At 38.7% G+C, this 13,156-nt stretch overlaps 1 protein-coding gene across 1 annotated transcript in view; it reads right to left on the bottom strand.

Moving 5' to 3' along the window:
- Positions 1-13,156, bottom strand: part of LOC108039480 (prolactin-releasing peptide receptor) — a 33,609-nt gene extending 20,453 nt beyond the window's left edge. Inside the window, exon 1 of the mRNA XM_044461613.1 lies at positions 12,691-13,156. The gene's annotated coding sequence lies outside the window, so the exon portion shown is untranslated. The remainder of the gene's footprint in view (positions 1-12,690) is intronic.

The raw sequence follows: 13,156 nt of genomic DNA, 5'->3' as shown, positions 1-13,156 counted from the left end.
ATAATCATTTTGATAAATTAATAGAACGCTGGTCCAGGTTATGGCTAAAGAAATGGGCCACGAATGCCGGATATTGTGTAAGAGAGAACAACGACGTGGGAAACAAGAAAAATTGCCAGTTAACAATTTTTTGTTTTGTCTTTCTTTTTATGAACGCATTTATCCATGGCTTGGCGGGCGGGAGCCATAAACTCCATCAAAATCATTACCAGCAGCCGGCATTGGAAAGCCTCGAGTGTCGCCGACATAATCATTGCCATCATCCGCATCTTCCTGGTCCTGGTCCCTGGTTCCTGGTTTCTGGTTCCTGGCTTCTGGTCCTTATCCCTGGCCCATTGTCCTTCTGCAGGACTCACGCGCCGCACTCCCATTATCATTACTAACAAGCAGCACAAAGCAGCTTGAGTGTGTCATCCTGCTGTCGGCAATCCCCATCCTTCCCTTCCCTTCCCTTGAATTCCTGATCTGCGGCACTTCGTAATTTTAATTTTGATGCATTTGTCACCATTTTTGTCTCTTTTTTATGTCCTACACTAAGGAGAAATAGTACTGCTTAAGGTTTAAATGACATGAAATACGTTCTGCTTGCAAAAATAATTATTTTTTAAAATTGGTTTAATTATTATTTGTAAAAATAATTATTTTAACATTTTTAAAACAAAGCATCACATCTTTAATTCAGATTCTCGAAAATAACAAGAGAAGGTTTGTTAATAAAGTATATTATGTGGTAAGATTTTATTCGAATAAGTTTTACCTATTATTTTAAATGGAGCAAGACAATGTATAACAAAAAAAGAAAAACAAAAAAAAAAAATAATAAAATAAAAAAACTAAACAACTTAAAAAATATGGCATTGATAAAGTAACGGTAAGATAAGGGATAAATTGGTAGTGTATGAAAAAAAAAACAACTACAAAAAAGTTATCATTTAAATCAGTTATAGCACTAAATATCGTGATAAATTGGAGGTGATTAATGTCAATAAAAAAAAACAACAACAAACACCAAAGTTAGGCATTTCGATCAATCATTAAACAGCTAAGGATATAGTCGCCGATCCTAGAAATTGGTACGTCGGATTGATTGGCCAAATATAATACCCAAGAGAGTCCCAACTTCCTAACTAACAAACACAGAGTTAGGCATTTCCGATCAATCAGTTAATGGCAGCTATAGGATATAGTCGACCCCGTCGACTTATATACTGCTGAAAGGAAAGAAGGGTGTGTGCAAAGTTCAATTGATATCTTTAAAACGAGAGACAGTTCGCGTAGAAACAGACAGACGGACAGACAGACGGACAGACGGACAGACGGACAGACGGACAGACGGACAACACAACGGACAGACGGACAGGCTATATCAACTCAGGAGGTGATCTGATCAAGAATATAAATTTATAGGGTCGGAGATGTCTCCTTCACTGCGTTGCACTTTGACCAAAATTATAATACCCTCGCAAGGGTATAAATATATTAACTTACTAAACAAAAACTATTAGCCTACTGATTGTTTTCTTTATCAATATAATTTAAAATTTTAAAATACTTGTATAAATCAAAATATTGTAGTTGTATATATTATTTCAATATTGAAAAATAACGACACAAAAGCATATAATATTTTATTTTTCCCAAAATTAGGGAATTAAAAAAAAGGGATAATAAATATTTTTAAATTCCAAAATAGTTAAATATAACCGAATAATATTGTTTTATAAATTATTTTAATATTTCCAAAAACATAATGTATGTAACAGTGTATTGGCTCCCTGTGGCTTGAGCTTCTTCTGCGGCAGCGATTTATCTTTGAGTCCGTGACGTAATGAAACAAGGCGATATAGCCTGGGCGAGAACAAACGCTCACTTTAATGGGATTTTACTTTGGCCCGCGATGGCAAGAGCAACAACATCCACAACAAACTGTTTGGCTCCTCCTATAAGTGCCAGTATATGGCCTACTTATAGTCGCTTGGGGAATTTTATGGCGACAAGGTGCAACATCCGTCCAGAGGGCAGAAACCATTAATGAATTTCCATCGCTTCGGGCTTAAAGATGCAGTTAAAGCGTATCTGAATGGACTGTCGAGGAAGTTTATGGGTGCGCAGGATAGTCAAACACAGTGCTAAAAAAGAGGGGGAATAAAAAGGACAACATCTCGCTTTTTTTTATTAACACAAAGCCTGTTTGATTTCCCATTTTAGGCAGCTGAGAGCCAGTAAAAATGAAATACAAAACAAATTGAACGTGTTCGGGGTGACTTCATTTGGAAAATATATGTTTTTGGGTAAATTCTTAAATAATTTAAGGTAGAAAAAGTTAAAGTAAATTTGCATTTGAATTTATATTTAGGTGTTAAAATAATATCTTATTATTAACGTATTTTAAAATGTGATCCAGTTAAATGCAAAACCCCTTTTTGATAAAGAATGGAATTTTTTTGTCAGTCATACTTCAAAAAACAACGTGACAAAATTTGAGCAAATAACAAAAAAAACAACGTGACAAAATTTGAGCAAATAACAAATAATCTTCTGATAATAGCCAGATAATAGTCGGAAAACATTCAAATGCCATTTGCATAATTGCAAGCAAAGGCCAATCTAGATACAAATGTTTAAATATTAATCGTATAACAATAAAACAACAGTCAGATCAAATTAAAAACAATAATGTCGTTTTCAACTTTTATAAATCACAGAACAATTTTACTGCCTAATTTCAAATATATCTAAGAGCTTCTGAAGGATTTGAGTATTTTTGTATTAATTTCCAGCCAACAAAGCGTAACGAAACGAAATCTATTTATTTTCCCCAGCGGCAGTCAAGAATAAAGTTGCTTAAGCCCTTTTGCGTGCCGAACTCAGTCGGCATTAACTACTTTTGAGGCATTTTTGGCCTGGGAAAACTTCCGGGAAACCTCGAATACCTGCCACTCCGGCGAACAGATGGAAACTATGCCATTAGCAGTGCACCAGAGTTCCCTGCTCTAATGATGTGGCCGCAGTGGCCAGTGATCAATGCCGCAAAGCTCCTTGAAGCAGCTTCTTCCACTAATTAACATGGCTATTTTTATGATAATCAATTACAAAGTTCGCGCACAACTTTGACGTTAGTTTCGCTTCAAAAAAAGCTGCTGGTCGAAGAAAGTTCGCCGTCAAGGAAATTACTCAACAGATTAGAGATCCAGACAGATGAACCGACACAATCCATTGGGGCCGCGATGGGAACATGTGTTCAGTGTCTGTGTCAGTGTCATGGATCGATTGATGACGCGGAATTTAATTAAAATTTTGCTTGATTTTTTTTCCCATTTTTTTGCTATTTTGCCGCTACCATTGCTGGCACTTTAAATTTTTGCCCCACTCGAAAGCCGCCACTTTGCATATCGTTGAAATGACGGGTTGAGAATTATTCATACGCATACAACTCTTAGGCAAAGATATAAATTCATTCGAACGAGAGCTGCGGCGCACTAATTTATTTGTTGATTTATATGCCCGGCAACTAATTAGAGAGTTATTTCCATTTGGGCTCACAGTGCACTCGAATCGAGGGCAAGTCATCCAGTAACTGACTCACTCAATGCGAGTATTTGCCTCATTTACGATGGACACATAAATATCGAATATATATCCACAAGCCGAATCGCATATATCAAAATCCAAATATATCTGCAACAAAATAATAGTCATAAATGGGCGAAAATAAGAGATAACTATATTCAGGGGGAGTCTCAAATACCCTTTGGCTGGTGATTTATTATGATGCTTGAATTTTAATTTAAATAAATGCATTTAGAGGGCCTTATCTATAAATTTAAATTATTTTTTACAAGTTTATAAAGTGGAAAATTAAAATCTACATTAAACTTATTTAATCATCTTGCCAATACATATTTTCTAGTTGAAATGAATAATATTATGTTATTATATTATAATATTAATTGGTACCTTTTTTAATAGAAGTGTAGAGATCTACAGTAATAACAAAAAATATATTTCACTTAAATTGTTAAAGAAGTAACATGGCATCATAGTTAAAGTTTCAGTACAGATGAGAATTAAATAAATTATTTGATAAAATTAAAAAGCTTATGATCGAAATTTCACCCGGCTTAGAAATCAAATTAAGCCATTATACTAAACTTTGGACTCAATCTATGCTCCGCCTATACCCTGACTAAATTATAATGCTAAATAAGAGCGGCAAAAATAGCTCCTCTCCGAAACGAGGCCCCCAACCCCCCGATTCCCATCCCGATCCCAATTCGACCGGGCTAAGCCCATTAAGGTCTGTGTGGACAGAACCGGCGATAAGCGTCAGCGGCATTCGCATAAAGATAACACCGAAATCAAACTAAATGGCTAAAATTGGCAGGCAACAACAAACCAGCAAGGCAACAGGAAATCCAGGCGGTGGTATTTTATCAAAAAACAGAAATCGCATATAAAAATCGCAGTTAAACATTATTAGAAAGATTGGGGCAGGAAGGGCCCTTATAGCCATTAATAAGATTGTTTTAGCATGAATTTACGGCCAAGGGCGGGCCGGTCCCGGCATTTTCCACCTCCTCTCTGATCCCAAGGCAAACAGAGCCAGTCGAGCCAAAATGTAAACAAGTCAGCCCACCGATGGCCCCGTTTCGATGGCTTTGCCTCCAGATGGGCGTGTTTTGCCCCATTTTTACCCATCGGGCTGACAGTCTATTCGAAAATTGAAATGTTTGCTAACACGAGCCACTTAAAGTAGAGAAGCGAAATAAAAAACGTGGGGAAACCAAAACGAATTTCATACAAATTACACGGCCACTTTTGGCTAAAGTTCAACGAGGCGTGCAGCCAAAGAGCCATCAGATCCAGGACCAAAAGTCCCTCACAACGGACGCATGGCTGTGTGTGTGTGTGTGTGTGTGGTAAGTGCTTTCCTCAACGACCTTTAAAATCCCTCGAAAAAATACAATTTGAATATGGCGAGCAATTACAATTGCCACGGGTCCACCACTCGCACACACAAAAAGTGGTCAGGCCAATTATGATCCGTGGAAAATTGTGCTCGACAATGAAAACAACAATAAGAGGCGATTTCTTTTGATTGCCAGCAATCTAAGCTTTTCGAGTGCCATATTGTCTGGATTATTGTTTAACAAATTTTAAGTTTTTTCAACAGCAAACAACTATATACGCCATTGGAAAAATATTCTGAAGCACACACCGCAAAAACGTTGGTAAACAAATTAATCCTTATAAATATGCTCCATTTTCTAGGCTTTGGTTGATATTAATCCTAAGCTTGTCTAATTGAATTTGTCGTTCAATAAAAAAGCAACACATTTTCAAAACAATACATTTTTTATTTGAACATTGCCAAGGCTATAGAAATTAATTTAATATAAAATGTCCGAGTATTTGATAGAATATTAATTGATTTATAAAAAAGCGAGAAATTGAAGTGACAATAATTAAAAACATATTTCCTTTTCTTTTAAAAAATATTTCTTTGCAATTATAATGTTTCATTCAAAACGACACCTATCAGAAACAATATGATTTTTTTCAAAATACGGTTTTTATTTATGTTAATTGATTATTAAAAGTATTAGAAAGTAGTTTGTTTTGTGTAGGTACAAAAGAATATATATTTAATACCGTATTTCGATATTTATGCAGATAACCATAATAACATTGCATTTTTGACAATTTTTCAATGAATTTTTCGATCGTTTCAATGGCAGGTTTATTTTTATAAAATTTAACAAGTAATTTGGGAATTATATATGGTATATTTATATATTAGATATTTTTTTTTTCGATTGTTTCTATAGGAGAATATCGTATAGTCCTTAAATACGGTCCTCTTCTTCGTATGTATACCAGCAAGGGAAATAACATTTTTGAGAATGTTTAATCCAGAGTAGCTTGCATAGAAACAGATAGGTGGAAATGGCTGATTAAGAAGATACATATATACCTTATAGGGTCGGAAATGTCTCCTTCACTGCGTTGCAAGCTTTTCACAGAAATACTTATGCCTTCTGGAAGGGTATTTTAGGGTTGTACTAATACACAAACTTTTGTTAACTATTACAAACCTTCATTTGTCAACACTTGTAACGGCCAAAAGACATGGGTTCCAGAAAACTAACGAAGCAATTTTCCTGTTTGGCCTGCAACCTTAAGATAAGGATAACTGAACTGGTTAAGCTCGGCATTTCTGGTCATTTCCCTGTTGGGGGCGTGGACTGAATGTTTAATAATTTTGCACAAGCTTTTTGGCAGGCAAGTGCTTGCTGAAACAGCTGAAACTTCTGAGAATTATATGCACTCGCAGTTGTCACGGGCGGCACTCCGCCCACCCCCATTCCCCATCCCCCGTCCCAGTAGTAATAACCGAAACGCAAGCCGAAGCAGAAGCTGAAATAAAAATAAAAATGCAAATGCCAAGGACACAGCAGCGATGAACTTTCGAGTGAGCGGCATATGGGGCGCTTTGGCCGGAGGGCGTGGCAACCGCAGCCTTAGTTTCCAGGACTAAAACCGATGGCAGGAGGTGTGCCTAACGAGGACACTCGACCCCTTCTCTCCCCTTTCCAAGTCTGTCTGTCTGTTTGCCCCTCCGTCTGGCTGTCCCGTCAGCCTTTCCTTTCTTCGGCTTGTTTACTCACAATTTTCATTTGGCATATGCAAGGACAATAATTTCATTTACCACTCGCAGTTCGAGTCCACAAAGTCTGCTTGTATTTTGAGATTATCTTTCGGGCCTTGAAGTATGTTTTCTTGCTTGGGCATTGACGTGGATATGAATCAGATTCTTGGCCAAAATATATTCCTGGCAGCTGTGCTCTGCCTAGGAGCGAAACAAATTACTTCTTATTTTATTTGTGTAAGAAGGAGCTATCTATACATTTTAAGATTGCCACAAAAAATAATATAAAAGTAATTGAATATCATGTTACCATTCATGTTTAAGCTGCCTCTAGCTTATTCATTTAATTTCTATGGAAAAGTAGCATTCTTTGTAAACTAAAGGTGAACATTGCTTTTACTATATAAACATCTTCATTCAATGCGACTGTTGGTATTTATTAAAAAAATAAAGTTTCCTTTACAATTCAAAGGTAGAGTATCTCTTTGTGGATATCAAAGTCATTTTGTCTAAAGTTCCGTGATGGACTTTCATATTCCACTTCAAGGATAATCAGTAGATTTCAAAGTTTCGCCCTCTCCACCGCTTGGTTAACCCTTTTGCCAAATTCCTTTATCGCTGTTTGTATGGCTCATTTTGTGCCTTTTCCTTGTTTGGCATTGCTCACTTGTTTAGGCGTTTAACCTTTTTCAGGCTGCGGCAGCAACAATAACAAAACCAATTTCCCTTGTCTTTTGACGCCATTTGTTTGCACAACCTTGGTCCCGGCCGTGTCCTGTGCTCCATCCCCAGTGTGCTCGAATGTCCTTGCATAACACGCGGCGACATCGGCGGCTCGCACACATATGGCGAGCCCGACCAATATCCGACCGAATGGAAATCAATGAATTTTATTGCGACTATACATGGAGCTTCCCCTGCTCCGTCCACTCGTCCTTAAGTTGTTGTCTCTGGTTTCTATTGCATACTTTGCTGCACTTTGGGGATGGCCAAACCGATTTATCTATATCTATCGAAGCGATATGGTCCGTAAATCTGTCCGTAAATGTATAGTGTGGTTTTTCGATAATAACTTTTAGATCGAGGACTCAACTAGATTATTAAGTTCCAAAATTTATTTAATTTTTAATGGTATAACTACTGAACTATGCAAATGTATAAGATGAACTTCCATAACTTTCCTTATTCTAACTTTATTTGACTCATTTGCAAATTGATTGCGATACTTTCTTGAATATAAAATATATGTACAGCCCCATTGCACTCTGTGAGCATGTGAGCGCGGCTGGTTCAAGGGGCAGTGACCATAATTAATTGACCATTTACTGCAGCTTCCCTGCAAGTCGTTTGCGGTTAAGCAGAAGACAATGGCTTCATAAATTCAGCTCTAGGAGAACAATCTCAACCGGCTAAGTGCCGCTCCACGGGTTGTTTGTCCTGCCCCGCCCACCGAGATGGGTCCTCCCTTTCGGCCATTGTCTTTATCACTGTCCTTATCAGAAGGCAGTGCACTGGAAAATATCTTCAACCGTCGTCAGTCATAATGAGGGATAGGGATCCACGACCATTCGGCATTCAACGCTCCCGAAACCCAAAACAATTGGCTGTCGTTTTGGTCAGCTGAAGAAACGCTTTAATAAAGCCAAGTCTCGCAACCGGAAAATTGCCTCGAATGCTGGGTATCCTTTTTTTGGGGACATTTCAACATTGGGCTAGCTTTAAAGTGCTATAAAAAGACAGGGCGAAACAAGGCCACATTATAAATCATGCCAAAGTGTGGAGGCGTAAATTTTTTATAGCGACTGGGGAGAACATGAAAAGCCAAGATGTTCGAGAATTTTATGTTCACGGAATTCTAAATAGGGAGAAAGATTCATTACTCTCTGGTATAACCATAATTATCTTCACAAAATCAAAAGGGAGATATCAAAAAACATGCATCATAAGCTTATGCTTATTTTGAATTGAGAAAACCACTTAAAATTGTACTTTTCTAGAAATCGATATCATACAATTTGAATTAACCCAAAAGAGTTGACTTACACCGATCTAATTTAACCTGAAATTGAAACTTCTTCAAAATTGTTCAAGACTAATCTGTAGGCTAAGCCCGCAATAATCTGAAAAGAAAAGCACCTCTTGGAAAACGAGAACTTGACCTTTTCTTGGCAGCTGTTTTACTGCGATTAAGTTCTCCTCGGTTGCCACGTTACAACCTTACAGCCCAGCTGCTGGCCTTTGACGGGATTATCCCCTGGCTCGTCTCGATTTCCATTTATCATTATGCAGATTCGTGTCTACAATATGTTCATTTATAAATATATAAAAAGAAGGCACACAAGAGCAGTGCAGCCGAGCGGGGAAGCACTTTGGCATAGTCTATGCAAATTAATAAGCAACTCACTTAGCGCTGACTTAAATGCAGGCAAACTGTTGTAAATGGCGTTTTAATCAACGTACCAAGACAACAAACGAAATTAATTAAATGTTCTCTTCATGGCCGGGATCTGCGCTAAACCAGAACGGCGTCCCCAGTCCCACCCACTTATTATCTCGGGTTTTTGTGGGCCCCCAACATAACCCTCCCATCTCCCAACGCCCATCGCCCATCGCCCATCCTTCCTACGTCAATTTTTGCATTTTAATGATATTTGAACCGCGGTGTGGCCGCGGTCTGTTCGACCCCCGATATGGGGTTGCATCGAGGGACTGGGACTGAAACTGGAACGGGGACTTGGGATTGGGGATTGGGGATGGTCTCGCGTTGCCCACTCAGCGATGATGACGATGTCGATGGCGAAGACCCTGGCCAGTTGTTAGCGATATGATAATGAATCGATAAATACTCTTTCACCGAGCGCCACAGAAAAACTTTGGCGTCGAATAGATTATTCCAAATAGGTTATGTTTCGGGGAAATGACAAAGCGAAAAGTTCACTCGGAACTTTGTAAAGGAACTTGCCGCTTTTTGTACATCTATATTTAAATGAGGGGCTTTTCATGAATTATTTAGACAAAAGTATATAAAGAAAACTTTACACTCTATTAACTTGCAAAATAACAAATTCGATGCGATGGGGAGAGCTCTTTTTATGTTTTAAAAGGTTTCAGAGGTCTTTTTTGCATGTGCTCCAAATCAGATAAAATAAAAACACGCCAAATGAACTGTGCCATTTGCTTTGACTTGACAGAACTCAATCTGTAATCCCTGGAAATATTTTCCCACTTAAATCAAATAGCCCGAAGCACTCCATTATGAATAGAGAATTAATTACGTTGCCGGCCGCCGGGTTTGGGCCTCAGCCTACGGCATGTAATGGTCTTTGCTTCAATCCAAATCCCCGGACCCCAAATTGCGGTTTTCTGAATCCATGAAGCTCCTACGAAGTGATTTTTTTCGGTTTACGGTTTTCGGTTGGCCTCCCTATTCCGTCCGTCGTTTAATTGAAAAGCAATTAATTTTTTGGCCTGCATTAGGATGCCTTCCACCCACCCAGCTTGTTCCCAGTGGGCCCTGAATTATTGACAAAAGTTAAGTGAGCAGCTGCACGGACCGAAATCATAACCAGACACGGAGGTAAATTGAAAGGCAGCATCGAGTGGGGCCCCTCGGTTGATGGTCTCTGGAGAAATTTGAAAATCCTAGCAGCAAACTTCTGACTGACTGTCAATGGGAGGCCACCACGTCCTCCACTCGGAGCACCCCCACCCTTTGCGGCAAAGGGATCTTAGACCAAAGACCAAGTCAAAGGCAAAGGCAATGCCAATGGCAACGGCAACGGCTGCTGGCCTTGAGAATGGCAATCGTTTTATGGTCGTGTTGTGGCCTGGGTTCCCCCTGTTCCTCTGCTGCCCGGACTCGTCCTTATTTAAGTTCGGGGAATCGGGATGTCGGGGAGTCCTCGAGTCCGGGGCCTCCATCGCTCAGATTGGCCGTAAAAATGTCACCTGTGACTTGCGACTGTGAGAAATCAAATAAATTCAAGCAGCTGGCCGCCGCCCCCACCTTTACGCATTTCTTATCAAGCCATTTCTCTCGTAAACACACGAACATATAATGTATACTCAGGTACCCACCCATGCACCATCAGCCTTTTGCATAATTTATGCAAAACTTAGTTGCCAATAAAAATGGCAAGCGGTATAAAAAAGCACACAAAACATGTACTTGTATAAAAAAACAAGCATATTAATCGGTCAATGTTTCGACTGATAAATACCTTAAACTCTAAAATATAAATGTTTCTCTGTACATCAAACATTTATTTAAAACTTAATGTTCACACGACAGGATTGATACTTTAGAAAAATGTAAGAATTAAAATTGAAACAAAGCATATTCCCTGTAAAAAGTCATATAATTTGAGATGATTTAATGATGTAATAAGAATAATTTACGCAGCTCGAGATTTTTATTGCAACAAAAATGAATAAATTTCCAACCCAAAAAGTTAGTTCAAAAATAAATGTTTTCTTAATCTGAAAGAAACCGTTTCATAAATAAAAAGCTTCTCCGAAACTCAAAGTCAATGTTTGCCTTTGACTTTTCACTGCAAATATGTAAATATTTTGAACCGAATGTGCATATTGCCTATAGAAATAACGAGTGGTGGAAATATACCAACAAAAATCAAAGAGATGGCAGAAATTAATCAAAAAAATATATCCCATATATAAAGCCATTAAATATATGAGTTTTAGTTTTTTACTAGCTGGAAATTTTCAATGTTTAAAGGGTAAAGTGTTTAAAAATGAAAAATTTTACTAATCTTCTCGCTTTAGTTAGGCATTCAAGTAATGAATCGCAAACATATTCTACCTTGATTTTTGGCCTCCGACTGCAATTTATCTCTACTTCGTACCGCAAAAGTTGATTTAAATGCAAATGGAAAGGAAAGCGAACGCATCTTAATCGAGTGATGACGGCGAAGCGACCATCTCTGCCGTTTTCGCCTCAATTGCGAAATTTCGGCGACCAGAAATTGCCTTGAAGACCAGTTTCACTGGCCATCAGCGAGCGTTGGCGCGGTCTGATATGCAAATTGAAATGCGTTTTCCTTTTACCAGCTATTCCTCTCCTCTTTTCAGCCATCTTTAGATTTTGGGAGACCCCACAAACTGGTGTTAGGATTGCACATTGCTTGAGGGATATCACGTATACGCAGTGTGCGTCTCAAAAGGCAGCAGCTTTTGTGATTGAGCGGATTAAATTGGATAAGTTTAATATTTGTTAAATTGGAAACGAGTTTTGTGGGAAATCAAAGCACCACTTATAAGTAAAGCAAAGCCATCAATCATCTGAGAACTAGTTATCACTTATTCAGGCTGCGTCCCCAGACAATAATGATTAACATTACGTATACGCCGGCAAACTTGACCAATTCCCACCTGAGCAACATGGTCATTAGTATTCGCCCCTAGTTGGGGCAAAGCAATCAATGCATTTGTTTATCGAATCATCAATTGATGAATGACTGGATGACTGGCATCCGTGTCAGAGGGGATCAATTAGAATCAATCGAAAGTTGTTCGGCCTGACTTCAGCTTGTTCCTTCTTCTCGAGGGCCCATTAAAATTAAAGGGAAATTTGCATTTTTAATTAAGGAACAGTCACGGCCAACCCATTTGATTTGGCCATAAAAAGCAAACAGAGTACGTGCCTCCCCCACCACTTAGTATTCTTTTAAATGCAATTGGGTTTTCCTTAATGTTATCTCTTTTACCCGCATCACTCTTTTCGCTCTTGCTTTTTTTAGCATTCTTGTTTTTTTTTTTTTTTTGCAAACTTATTTGTTTTGTCGCAAAACAAAATAAAAGTTGAATGCTTTTTTCGGGACTCCGGCCTCTTCCCCAGTCTTTTGGCAGCGGAATAAAACTTTTCTTTGTGGGAGCCGAAGAAAAGGCCGCAAGAAAAGTTGACTGGAATTCAATTTGTTCGGATCGTAATGAATATACTCGGGGATGATACACTTTGGCTTGCCCCAACAAACATGTCAAACTTATTAACAAATACATTTTTGTGTCCCTCCGTCCAGACTCACCTCTCACTTCCACTCTAGCTGCTTTTGGCAAATTGATTTAATTTCAAGTTGGTTTGCAGTCAGTTAAACTTTAACTCTCACTCCGGCCGTTAAATATTATTGTTGGGCCGGGGACAAAGGCGAAAAGTTTTGGGCCCGGCTAACCACGGGAAAAAATTACAAATAAAAAAAATTAAATAAAAACCGAAAACTGGCGACCGCCGACGTGTCAACACGGCGTATACGGGGTGTATATAAATACGGGGAGGAGCGGCTCGAGACACAAAAACCAAAACCGCAAGGATGGAGGCACTCGAGCACGTTCCGGCACTTGTTTGGTCTCCTCTTCACTCCCACACTCCCACTTTCGCTATCAGTTGTTCTTCACCGCACAATGAAAATATTTCAGCCTTCCGTAGAAGACAGTTTTTCCTCTGTTCGAAAATCTCTTTAGGGATTTTCCTCCGGTTTTCTGCCGATTTTCGTG

The sequence above is a fragment of the Drosophila rhopaloa genome, unplaced genomic scaffold (assembly GCF_018152115.1).
Source record: "Drosophila rhopaloa isolate 14029-0021.01 unplaced genomic scaffold, ASM1815211v1 contig_47, whole genome shotgun sequence".
NCBI lineage: Eukaryota > Metazoa > Arthropoda > Insecta > Diptera > Drosophilidae > Drosophila > Drosophila rhopaloa.
Note: the sequence above shows the minus strand (reverse complement) of the source record. Positions and strands in the feature narration are given on the sequence as shown.